This window comes from Phocoena sinus, chromosome 14 (assembly GCF_008692025.1).
Source record: "Phocoena sinus isolate mPhoSin1 chromosome 14, mPhoSin1.pri, whole genome shotgun sequence".
NCBI classification, from domain to species: Eukaryota; Metazoa; Chordata; class Mammalia; order Artiodactyla; family Phocoenidae; genus Phocoena; species Phocoena sinus.
In genome coordinates this window covers 4,828,264-4,842,225 of record NC_045776.1, presented here as the reverse complement: position 1 = coordinate 4,842,225, position 13,962 = coordinate 4,828,264, and the positions used below count along the sequence as shown (strand labels likewise).

General features: G+C 40.7%; 1 pseudogene; it reads right to left on the bottom strand.

The window, feature by feature from the left end:
* Positions 1-3,623: 3,623 nt before the first annotated feature.
* LOC116738930 lies at positions 3,624-4,266 on the bottom strand (annotated as a pseudogene).
* Between the last annotated feature and the right edge of the window lie 9,696 nt (positions 4,267-13,962).

Sequence of the window (13,962 nt, the reverse complement as noted above, 5' to 3'; positions counted from 1 at the left end):
TTCACCCTTCCTGAAACGCCTTTACAATTAGTAACACCACAGTTTTCTGAGTTTCCTTGTCTATCATCTACATAATAATCTCCTTCGTTGAGTATGCTCCCCACGTCTGCCCCTCAAGTGTCACTGTTCACCTAGGTCTCCATCTTGGTCTCTCTTTTTCTTTATCTTAAAGATAATGACTCAACGGGCTTCCCTGGTGGCACAGTGGTTGAGAGTCCGCCTGCCAATGCAGGGGACACGGGTTCGAGCCCCAGTCCGGGAAGATCCCGCATGCCGTGGAGCAACTAGGCCCGTGCGCCACAACTGCTGAACCCGCGTGCCACAACTACTGAAGTCCACGCACCTGGAGCCTGTGCTCTGCAACAAGAGAGGCCACCGCAGAGATAGGCCTGCGCACCTCAACAAAGAGTAGTGCCCGCTCATTGCGACTAGAGAAAGCCCGTGCACAGCAACGAAGACCCAACGCAGCCAAAAATAAAGAAATAAATTTTAAAAAAGAAAAAAAAAGATAATGACTCATTTTTGACCCACATCTGCTCTTCCTCCTTACTCCCTGTGTCACTGAATGACGCCAAAAGTACCAGGCTGTTCACGCAGAAAGTGACGGTCACCTGGATCTCTTCCTCTCCCTAAAAATCTCATTAACACATCCTCTCATATTGATTCCCACGGCCACTGACTAACACCACGCCTTCGTCACCTGTGGCTGGCTTGCTTCATCAGCTTCCTTCTTAGTTTCTCAGGCTCTTGGCCTGCCAGCCTCCAATCCAACGCTGCCCCATACAGAGTCGTGTGTGGCTCTTCAGTTCTAATTAAATAAAATTTACAATTCAGCTCCTTGGTTTCCCTGACCACCTGTGACAAGTGGCTACTGCACTAGACAGCACTTATTTAAGACATTTCCATCATCACAAAACTTTCTGTTAGACGGTGCTGTTTCAATTATCCACCCAATGTATGCTCCATGGATCACTAAACTAAATCTTTCCCCTCATTAGCTAACACCTCAAAGCAATCTGAGTCTCCAGGAAGCTTTCTCTAACCCTCCAAGGGTATACGAGATGCTCCATCTCTGAGCATTCGTGACATTCTGGGCTTCTCTTGATTATAAAGAGCAATAATCAGGTGCTTGTCTATTTCTTCCACAAGGATGTAACCCTGAGGACAGGAATTAAGTCTGTATCTCCAGATAGTGATATGTGCATTTAATTATCCATGTATTAATTCCACAAATATTTACTGAGCATTGCTAGGGACTGTACAACACTAAGTATTGAACAATTTAAAACTTTTTAGATGTAGGTATACTCTAGGTGTTCAGTAAGTGTTTGTTGACTTAGTAAGTAATTTTGACTCTGATCCTAGAGAATAACATGTAAATCAACTGACACATTTTTTGACATAACATATTTGGCAGTACTGTCATAAATAGACCATTAGGTTATACAAAGTATAAGTTTACCAGGTAGAGATTTCTTTGCTTTCATTCTATGAAAGAACAGATTTTAGGGGGCATGGTCATCCAATTGACTATTATCTTCAGAAGAACAGTCTCTTCCTTTTGCTCAAAATTTTATCCTGCACCTAGCCAAAAATGTAGCGAGTCCTCAATAAGTATTTGTTGGATAAATGTTAAGTGAACACAGGTATCAATTAGCCTCATATATATATATATATATATATATATATATAAATGATTCTCTTTTTTTATGGACTTCTATTTATTTATTTATGGCTGCATTAGGTCTTTGTTGCTGTGCTTGGGCTTTCTCTAGTCGCAGTGAGCGGGGGCTACTCTTCGTTGCGGTGCACGGGCTTCAGTAGTTGTGGCACGCAGTCTTCAGTAGTTGTGGCACGTGGGCTTCAGTAGTTGTGGCACATGGGCTCAGTAGTTGTGGCGCACGGGCTTAGTTGCTCCGTGGCATGTGGGGTCTTCCCGGACCAGGGCTCGAACCCGTGTCCCCTGCATTGGCAGGTAGATTCTTAACCACTGCGCCACCAGGGAAGTCCCTCAATTAGCTTCTTGAGTTTTTTAATCATAAACCAAAAATATTCTTAAAAAGGTCCTCTCCTAACATGATTCAAATATCTTAAAATCTCTGTTTTTGGAATTAAAATCATTTTTAAGTATTTAAAACATATAAGGAACTTTTGGAAAAAGTTAAAAGAGAAGTCGTATAATAAGAAAGTCAACGTAAAATGCACCTTTGTTAAATATTGTAGAATCACTATGCTGGAAAAAGTGCCAACTACATTATCCATTTCATTACATTGGATAGTTTTCACCATAAGATTCCTCTTTTGTTATGTGTCCCTAGAGAGAACAAACTATAACAGTATAGATATTGTAATAGTGAGTGAAGATCACGAAACAGCCAGAATTGTACAATCCTGCTCCTAGAATAATTTGAGGAACATACATAGAGTGTCATCAATGGAAAAGTTTTCAGGGGATGAAAATACGATAGTAGATTATGGATCAATGGTCTCATACTGTTGCTGTAAGTAGTAATTCTCATAAAACAGTTGAAAGCATATGCTTGAAATGGAAAAGCATCACTGGCCACCACCAATGACATAAAACTGAATATATCGTTTGAATGTCGGAGCTACTTCTTGGAGACATTCAAAACTCCATTCTTGCTGTGGAACTTCAAATTCTTATGTAATTAATTGAAAATAATCTAAAAATAAATGTTCTTCCATTTAATAGACTAAGCAAATCATTATATTACATACCATATTGCACGTTATTCATTAACCACGAGCAAAAACAGAAGCTGTCAACAAGGACTCATATGACAAGTTCAAATGGTTACTGGAATGTGATAGACTCTTTTTTTTTTTTTTGGTTTATGCAACTTTATTGAAGAAAAATAGGTCAATTACTAGCAGAGCTATTAGTTTTGATCACTCATCCATTGACAGCTTGCAACATTTCTTCAGTGCTATATTAAACAGTGTATTGGAAGATAGATTAACTAATAGCTCCAAGCCTCCTAACAATTTAAATGAAAATGACAAAATGTTTGAGACCCTCTTGGAATACAAAGGGTGTTTGACTTCCAATTTCCATTCTCTGTAGAACAAGAACAGGTCTTTCCTTTATTGACATGCATAAAATACATCACATTTTCTGTTCTGCTGGTGCTATCAATTCAATACCAATTCTCCAGCCACATCAGTTATGAGCATAAAGTATATCATGTAACCTCAAATCTCTAACAGTTGGAAGACTTAAACAAGAACGGATGCTGCTAGAATAATGCTGCTTTCTTTGATGTGACAACTCAGCTTCCACCTTCCTCCCCCTCTGCTGATTCTTCAGCATGTTAGAGCAGTGAGGAATGGTTTTAGTCTCATAACCAAGTTAGAGTGAAGACATCGGCCGCGTAATACACATGCTCCATTTTTTTAAAATTCTGAATCCTGGGCAACTGTCCTCTTGTAACTACTTTACAGTTTCTAAAAGCAGTTATTGTCCAAAGCTGGAAGGACTCAAGTCTTCTCAGATGAGCATGTGAACGAATGGAGGGAGGTAAACAAAAAATAAAGTTAAAAAAGATGAGGTCTGATAGGGGAGCAGCCGGATACGAAAATCAAAAAAGGAACAGTGATTTAAAGTTTATTCCAGCTATAATGCAGGTTATTCTGACTTTAAGGTAGCATCACATGGTCTACTTCTGAGTCCGTGCCCAAGATATTCTGTTGTACTTATCTCTGTTTGTTTTATAGATCCGTGCAATCTCTGGCACTAGGGGGTCATCTGGGTTTGGATCACATAGCAGTGAACAAATGGATTAAAGAACTTTAGAAATAGTTAAAGCAGGAGACCACTGTGATCTTAGAATATCGAGACAAATGCTGCCATTTCTGTTAATATTTGATGATAAATTCTTGTTGTAAATGCAGCCTTAGGTGGTTTGAAGGGGTAGTCTGTAGGAAAATGAATTGTCAAAAAGAATACACCGCCTTGACATGGGCTGTCATTAGGTCCCATAATTCTGGCTTTGCCAATGAAACATATCATCCCCAAGTGGACCTGCAGAACATTGTGCTGGAGGGTCACGGGCCAAATCGCTAAGCTCCTTACTCATCCGTTTCAGCACCATCGTCTGTGCTTTTCGTCTGGCCCCTCATTATCTCGGTGTGTGTTCAAAGTTCCGGGCAAAACTCTTGATTATCCCGGCGTCTTGGAGGGATTGTCTCTTCGTCTCACACCGGCTCTGCCAGACGCAGGCGCAGAGGGGCCGGGGCCTCCCTCAAGCTGCGGCCTCCCCGCGCGGCAGCTTGTGATAGACTCTTGAAGTTATTGAAACTGGTCTACAGTATATGCACGGTCTCAACTTTTCTTATTTTTCTATATTAGTTTCAAATGATTTAACTCTTATTTACTTTCTATCACTGGTCCAATATTTGGAACAAATCCTATTTCCTCGGCAACTTTTGCAATCTTTTGAAATCCCTAAACTAGGCGAGTCAACGAGAATATGACAAATTTATCCCTATTTGGCCTTTATCCAAACCCCTCTACTTCGTTCCATTTAAGTTCGGCAAGCTGTGTTAGCAAATAATGAACTCAGAAAAAACTTCACGGACCATATGGCTACGACTGACTTGGTTCCAACATAGGGTCTTTATACTTTTATTAAAATGAAAAAGATATTATAGAATATAAGCCCAGTAAAATTTCCTTTTTTTAATTAAATAAAGGAACATTAAACCAAAGAAAAGAATCTGTTAAAATGTTTGGTTCTATGTATGGTCACCAAAATCTATAATCAATCTGCTTTCAGTCTAATATACACACAGATAGAGACATAGACACAGTCAATACACACACACACATACACATTCTAATTAATGTTTAAGATATTAGGAACATCAAAATATATTTGTGTATGCTTCTCAAACTGGGCTTCCTATCTTCTTGGATATATGGTGCTGTATCATTCCATGTTATATAAATTAATGCACTATTTATATTAATACAAAGTTATTATGGAATAGAATGCAAAATTTGCGCACATTTTCTAGCACTCAGAAATTATCAAATACTAAGGAGTTGACTAATCAATGAATTAGGTTTTAAGGTAAAGCATTTTGAGCTTGCTGCAAGCCAGGTACCTTCTCAGACATCCAGGCATTCATTCTCATCTGGGAATTCTCATCTCATCATTCATTCGCATCTATGTTATCTTAAAAATGTTTTAAGATAATGTAAGAGAGGTTCAGCTATCAAATGATACGGCACAAAACTAAAATCCCACAAATCAGAATAATAATGCTTTCATATACATCATCAGAATTACAAATGAAGATATTAGTATATCCCAGGAAGACTGACACCTCATTATTGCCAACAAACCATATTACTCTCAAAATTGCCCAAAGAAGTGACTAGAAGTATAAATATAACTCAAGTAAATTTATTATGTGAAAGAAAGGTGTGAAAAGGCTAAGTAAAATGAAGGCTCAGTGTTTGGCATAAGTGAATAAATTATTCATGATAATTCAAGATAGGTCAATTGCTACTAAAATACGTGCCAGAATTTAATAAGTAACTCTTATATGGTGATCACCACGTGTTAGCCCTCTTCTAATTACTTTGCTTATATCAATTTATATCATCCTCATGCTTTCACTTATGTACCTTTATTATCCCATTTTACAGAGAAGAGAAATAAGGTCCAAAAATATGTAGCAACTTTTGTAGAGATTCACAGCTGAGCTGGGTTATGAATCCAGGAAGTGTGGGTCCAGAATCTGGGTCTCTAATCTTTATACTATTCATCCCCTCTATATATCAGCAAAAAAATCTACCGATTTAAGAAAATATACTGTTAAGGCAGTTGTATGTCACAGCTATTTGTTCAAATTATTTTATAATTACATTTACGTTTTTAAATGTATAAGTGGTGTTATGTTTATCTGTGGGCTAGTCCTTTATTAAATAGTGTCACACAAGACCAATAATGATTTATGATTCAATTTCTATGCATAAGGAAACAAAGACACAGACACAACTGCATGACCTTACCAAGGTCATTATGAAATGACGTTAGCAATAGGACTCAAATCTCCTTGTAACCAATTTATATGCCCACGTAACTTCCCTCTGTGAACACTTAACAGAGGCCTTCAATCTCCTTCTGATATTCTGCTGGCCGACTTAGGATTGCCTTATTCGACCCACAAGGTTTGGTATAAATAAATTGAAAAGATGTGTGTGTAGGTATAAAGTCATAATGTCACTGTGATGAGCATCACTGTTTCCATTATTGTTGTTAAGAAAGAAAACAGGACAATTTACAAAAAGAAAGAGAGTCTCTCCCTTGTCTTGTTAATCTGCATCGATGCCGCAGTGCAGAGAACAGGGTATTTTCCTGAACATTTAAATATTAGGAAATAGTGCTGTTAACAATCTACACAAGGGTTTTGACTTGGTGTCTGTGACAAGCCCCTCTTCCAGCTCAGCAATATTTGACATACACACATCAGTACATTCTGATACACTCCTCTCGCTATAATTCACCATTTTTAAACAATTGGCTTGTGTCTTTGTGAATATCGTCAATTCTACCTGTCTGATCTAAGGTGAAACTTAGGGAAGTATCAGCTATGTCAGTTCTTCTTGACATGAGCAATGATACTGGCTCAAAGGCAACCACAAAACCATAAGGGATAAGATGTCTCTTCGTCACCCAGCGGCATCCTGTAAAATGGATAAAGAAACATGAATATTTTACTCATCACCAGGCGCTTCTACAAAGAGCTCATATCTCATCTCTTTGCAGCAACACTTGATCATTCACGCCTTTTAGGGTCACTGCTGACTAACTTTTGAGTAATTCTATGACTGGTCTCAATGAGGCATTTACTAGGGAAAATACTTAATAAAATTATATACATATTTGCTGGTCTTGCACCATTCATTGAAGTCAGAAAGGAAAAAATACAACTACAACTTCATATTTCCATTAGATAATTATCCACCATTTGTAATAGCCCAGTTCATTTTTCTTGTGGTTTATTTTCCTGTCGCTTTCCTCCGTGGGCCAGTTGTCAAGATGCTGCTCCCTCAAATGAGTCAGATTTCCTTTGCCGATTTGTGTTTGTTGGAGTTTTTCTTTGCTCACTTCAAGCTCATTGTACACATGAAAGGACATGCCTGCAGAGAGGCTGTGAGCATTCAGTGGCTCTACTTGCAGGGATTTAGCTGGTGCAAATGAACCTCAGAAGGTCTACTTGAACCCGATAAATTAATAGTATGACAGTTGCTTTGGAGACAAAAGCACTTAAAAAAATAAATCATCCCATGGTAATATAGAAAAAAAACACAGCTTTAATTCATTTATCATAAATTACTAATTGGCAGTACAATTCAATGAATAAAAATGATCACTTTTAAACGAATGTTTAAAAGTTGAATATGTTCAAGCACATTTGACTATTACATATTTTTAAATGTTATATGCATATACAGAATATAAATGATTTTTGTATAATATATGCCGGGAGCTTCTCTTTACTCGTTTTTAGGTACCAGCAGCTAAGATGTTCTCATACCCGCTTCTCAGACTCCTCCTGGCTCCAATGCTTCCCAAATGCACACCTTTTTCTAGAGGCAGTCGCCACCTTCTGAAGACATGTCACAAGTTAACTTGACTTTTGCCAACCAAGTAGGAATCTTTCCGTCCCCCAATCAAGTCCAGGAGGCAAGGAGGACACTCGTATTTGTGAAGGGAACTCAAAACAGATTTCACTAAATCTGTCATGAATGTGCAGGAACGTCTGGAAAATGGAATGTTTCCCTCTACATCTTAATGGTTTGTCAGTGCTTTCTGCAAGATTTAATATCAAGCCTACTTGTATAGTTCAAGAGTGACAGTACACAGGCCAGAAAAAATAGGGCTAACTTTCCTTCCCTTCTTGTAACTCTAAGAGATGCTGCAGAAGAAGAGGATCAGCTTTGCAGGATTTAATTAGGATTCACGCTAATTGCTTGTATTGAGCCCTTTGAGCTTTGACTTCAGAATACCTTAAGAGAAAAATCTCTCTGCCTATTTGAGTACTATGAAGTTTCTTACAGGTATTCGTTTAACAAATGCATGTAGGAAAGAATGAGGTTGAAATCGATGTCATGGAGGAATTAATGGGATTTATTATTCCACTGGAAATTTTTATTGAAATATAGTTGATTCACAATGCTGTGTTAATTTCTGCTGTACAGCAAAGTGATTCGGTTATACATATATATAATTTTTTAATATTCTTTTCCATTATGGTTTATCCCAGGATATTGAATATAGTTCCCTGTGCTATATAGTAGAATCCTATTTTTTGTCCTTTCTATATATACTAGTTTGCATCAGCTAACCCCAAATTCCCACTCCATCCCCCCCCCGACTCCTCCCCCTTGGCAAGTACAAGTTTGTTCTCTATGTCTTCCACAGGAATTTTTTGATGCATATATTGGAGGATTGATTTTTAGCTCCTGACTTAGGAACGCTTTAACATAAAAGAACATGCAGACATGGTGTTGATTCTTTCACAAGGTAAATATGGCAGGTAAATAAGTCTATGAATCACCCTGAAAACCTTGTAAAAAGAGACTTCATTTTCCTTTGTTTAAAATACCTTAGCTGACTTGCAGTTCATTTTCAGAAAGCGTGTAAAAACTTCTGAATTGTATACTCCTATCAAGTACAATTTCGAAATACAGGCCAATTAACTGCAAGCTTCTACTGCAACTTGATATTGAGAGGTTAGGAGGAAAAGGAAGGTTAGAGAAGGATTCACTGGAATTAGGATATTTTACCAAAATGTCATATCTCCTTTTCCCTAGGAGAAAGGCATCACCTTTCGCAAACAGTTGTTAAGTTACATGGTCCTTAACAGTTAGTGTCTATATGAAAAGAAAAGGAAGATTAAAAGTTGGTTAGTACCTGAAATCCACTAATTCACATTAAAGGGCTTATAATCTTTCCCCAGGTACTTTGCAATCAGTAGTGCTGTGAATACTACTGTTGTTAGTGGCACTACTGTTATTATTATCATTACTTCCTTTTATTAGACAGCAAATCAATGTTATGACATAGAATTTTAAACCCTCAAACTCTAAAAATGTACTTAATTGTTCAGCGTGTTAATTCATTCCTCAAAGGAGATATAGCATGTCCTTAAAACAGCAATGGTAAACAACAAAAAAATAAAGAACGAGAGAAAATGTGTTTGGTAACAGGGTGCATTCACAGCCTTTTTTATGCTCCTGATGAGCGCAAGATAAAATTTGCCGTTGTGTTTACTGAACTTCAGGTCCCTGGGATGGGGAAACGGTGCCTGAAAGGAGCAGAATCCCGCAGAGGGAGGAAGCCTTCAGGCAATCGTGACTCACGAAATTGGCTGTGGTGGGAAGGAGAAATTACCAAGGCTTGTGATGACAAAAGTGAATGCTGATACAAGGAAATCTAGACAGCCACTGAGTCCAAAAATTAAGTCTAGAAGAGCTTCATTAGTTCTTAATAAGATGTGACAGAACGGAACATTATCCAGGTACATTAATGAAGTAAAGTTTGAGAGTTGAATAAAGGTGATAAAATGTGTGTAGATGCTGGAAACAACTGGAAATTTTTACTCTTAGAGACTCAGAGGGAAAGCATTGTCAAAAAGGATTCTGAAGTATTTGGAGTAACACAAGTCAAGGTTGATACATTTGTCAGCTGATTCAGAGAATAACTTTATTATAAGGCTGCTGAACAGTTTAAAATTGTTGAAAATCCTCTTTCGCAGAGTTTGCAAGGATATGGAACTTTTCTACCTATAATATATGGAGTGTGAAATTTTCTAAAGTTGAGTGTTTGCATTTTAATTGAGCAAATGCCTATTTACTACTATGGAACCAAATATGGAGACAATGTGAGTTAAAGGCTTCATACTGATACAGTGATACTCTGTACTCCTTGTATTTATTTATTTATTTAACTTATTTAATTTATTTTTTGGCTGTGTTGGTTATTCATTGCTGCCTGGGCTTTCTCTAGTTGTGGCGAGCGGGAGCTACTCTTAGTTGCGGTGTGTGAGCTTCTCATTGCGGTGGCTTCTCTTGTTGTGGAGCACGGGCTCTAGGTGCGTGGGCTTCAGTAGTTGTGGCTCATGGGCTCAGCAGCTGTGGCTTGCGGGCTCTAGAGCGCAGGCTCAGTAGTTGTGGCACACGGGCTTAGCTGCTCCGCGGCATGTGGGATCTTCCCGGACCAGGGCTCGAACCCGTGTCCCCTGCATTGGCAGGCGGATTCTTAACCACCGCGCCACCAGCGAAGCCCCACGTACTCCCTTTATTTTTATGTCGTTTGCACTGTGTTCCCTGTGTTTTGTGTCTGCTCTCTCTAGTGAACCGCTCTTCTCAAAGTGAGAGCCCACACGTGTTGCTCTGTTACCTCTAGCCCTTTCTTTTGTTAACACAAGGTAGGTGTGGGTGAATGTTTCATAGATAAAAGACGGAAAAAATACTTCTAAAAATCCACAAATATTGGTAGCTATAGATACCGCACACGTGTATTTTTGACTGTGCGCCATGCGGTAGATCCTGCTTTTGGGAGGAGTAGCCTGTTAACGGCAAGTGTGATTCGATAAACAGAAAAGAGTTTGGGGAGGGAGATCCTGCCTGCCAGACCTTGCCCTCCGACTCCTCACGCGGCCTCCTCTGACCCCATAAACAGACTACCGACCTCTAGTCAAACTGGATTACAGTTTGTCATTGCCGGAGCTCTTGTGGCCTCTTTATAGGTGAATATTTTTTCCCAGTTAATGCTGTCACGCTATTTTCCCTCCTTTAGCTGAGAACTATATGCTCCTTGGATATCAACCTTCTCTGGGAAACCACAACTGCATGCCATGCACCTGGGCCAGGTTCCCTTCTGAAATGTTTCTGCAGTTTTCTGTGCCTACACTGTTGGTCTCATTTATCATACTGAGTGCAATTTGCTGTTTATGAATTTATCTTTCCCCGTAGCCTGTAAGCTCTTTGATTGCATATTATATTTTGTGCTGAAGTATATTTCCAGAAGGATATGCAGTTCCTGACACCAAGGGATTGACCCTCTTCAAGGCTGATGCCCCTCTCCCCTGCAGTAGTGCCTGTCTCCCACTTCAGAGACCGAGGAAGGCAGACACTCTCCCAGCCCATCATCCAGCAAGGGTGTGGGTCTGTGACTCAGTCCTATATGAAGGGCTCTAAAGTGGCCTCAGGGGAAATGTTTCCTTATTCATCAGAAGTATCAAAAGGAAGACAACACCCCTCTCTTCTTTATGGGGTGTCATCCTGTCTGCCTCGGACGGCTGCATCCCTCTTGCAGCCAGATCAGAGACTGATGGGCTTAATGTAGCAGAGACACAAAGACAAACAAAAACAAAAAAACCCTGAGTCCCTAACAAGATTGCACAGCTGCTGCGCTGACTCTGATACCACCCTGTTTCAGGACGATGGAAAACGTGAGATAATAACCTCAGTACTGACTAAGCCCCTAACAGATCCAGGGCGGCAGCCTTCAGGACTGATCACAGGACCCAGAGCCCAGCTCAGCGCCATCCTCGGCCTGGGAGGACAGAGCGTCAGACACACCGGCCCAAGCTAATGGGCTGAGGACAACACGCCCTGACTTGGCCAGGGTATAAAAGTCCATCCACCACGCAAGGCTCCATCAGAACTGCTCCTGAAGCCGCAGGCGCTTGTCAAGCACCCACAATTTGTTGAATCCTAGTAAACCCCAGTGATTTACTGCACCCAGAATGAGACAGCCCATCATCGAGTTGGGGTGAGAGTGTGACCTGAGGCAAAGTTGAATACATGAAACTCAGAATATTTATCACTTAATGTTTATACCATGGCTTTGCTTCTAACACCTCAAGGGTAAGTTATATAAATTGATATTACAGTGTTTGGAGTTTGATGTTAATACACTAAATTCTATGGGGCTATAAAAGACACTCATGATGAAAAATAATAACAGGCAACACCTAAATCTATATGCAGGCAATATTCTAAGCCCATCACATTTATTTATGCCTCTGAGTATATATTACTATTGTGATTTTTCTTCTCATTTATAGACGTGGAAACTGAGTTACAGAGAGGTTAAGTAACTTGAGCAAGGTCACACAGCTAGTAATAGGCCAAGTGATGGTTCAAATCCAGATCATCTGGATCTAGAGCATATACAGATTAACTGCTCTGCCACCTCTCCTCAAAAATCCGAACAATACAAGAACAGCATATGACTGAACATCCTAAGGCATATTCTAGAAAAATGAGTGTCAAAAATGCTCCACTTCTGGGCATCTGTAAATGGTCAAGTGCCATATGGTTGTTTGGTTATCTGATGCTGATTATATAAGTCAGAACTGGGCCTGTGTATAATTATGACGAGAAATGCGATGGACAGTACCAAAGGAAACTCCTTATGTTCATGAAAGGGGCTCTGTAACTTCAGTGTGTTAGTAAAGCATCTCCTACTGACATCATTACACAGAGAAGAGAGCTGCCTCCGATAAAACATTCCTGAGCAGGTGCCCGGCTCTGCGCCTGACAGACTTGGAACTTGCCGTGTTTGCTGTCATGCCAACGTTGTCTCAGTATTGATTTCTGAAAATGCACTTTTGAGTTTAGGAGTTAGGATTCCGAAAGAACACTGAAGCCACTGATGGGTAAACTATTCTTATTTAGAAAATATGTTGAAAATGGCTGAAAACGCTCACCTGTCAAAGCCTAGGGCTGGTTTTCCAGCCGTACCATGGGGAGCAGCCCAGGCTGTGACCGGACTTGCCCTTGACCCAGTGACTTGTTAGCATGGGGTCTCTGCCCCTTGAGCCTCAAGCCCTGAATCTGAATGATGATATAATCCCACTTTTTTTTGTTTGTTTGTTTACAGTCTTAGGCTATGTAAAGAGTAAACTAAAAAAATGCAGTCAGGGGCTTCCCTGGTGGCGCAGTGGTTGAGAGTCCGCCTGCCGATGCAGGGGGCGCGGGTTCGTGCCCCGGTCCGGGAAGATCCCACATGCCGCGGAGTAGCTGGGCCCGTGAGCCATGGCTGCTGGGCCTGCGTGTCCGGAGCCTGTGGTCCGCAACGGGAGAGGCCACAACAGTGAGAGGTCCACGTACCACAAAAAAAAAAAAAAAAAATACAGTCAAACTGCCATGAATTTGAATAATGCTTTAGTCTTTTAAATATGCATTCACAGCCATTGCTTATTCATTTATTGGAGACGCACTTAACTGAATGCCTTGCCGCTGCTATGGACTATTTGAAACTCAACAGCAGTGGCCAAGACAGACAAAATCCTCACCCCTCAAGGGGCTTACATTCTAGCAGGAGTCAGCCAGCAGAGAGCCATCTGAGGAATTGTGGACAATGCAATCCAGCTGGGATCCGGGCCTGAAAGGCTATGAGTTAGTGCCTTGCATGGGGCGGGGGAAGAGACTCCTTCAGTCCCTACCATCAGGGACTGTTGAAGGCAGTATCTGAGTTGAGACATGGAGGATGAAAAAGAATGTCAGGGGCTTCCCTGGTGGCGCAGTGGTTGAGAATCTGCCTGCTAATGCAGGGGACACGGGTTCGAGCCCTGGTCTGGGAGGATCCCACAGGCCGTGGAGCAACTAGGCCCGTGAGCCACAACTACTGAGCCTGTGTGTCTGGAGCCTGTGCTCCGCAACAAGAGAGGCTGCAACAGTGAGAGGCCCGCGCACCGCGATGAAGAGTGGCCCCCCGCTCGCCGCAACTAGAGAAAGCCCTCCGCACAGAAAACGAAGACCCAACACAGCAGAAAATAAATAGAGTTAATTAATAAACTCCTACCCCCAACATCTTCTTAAAAAAAAAGAAAGAAAGAAAAATAATGTCAGGCAGAAGGAGGGGCAAGTGTAAAGCCTGGTCACAGCAACAGGTCTGAGAAGGGCAGCTGGGGAAG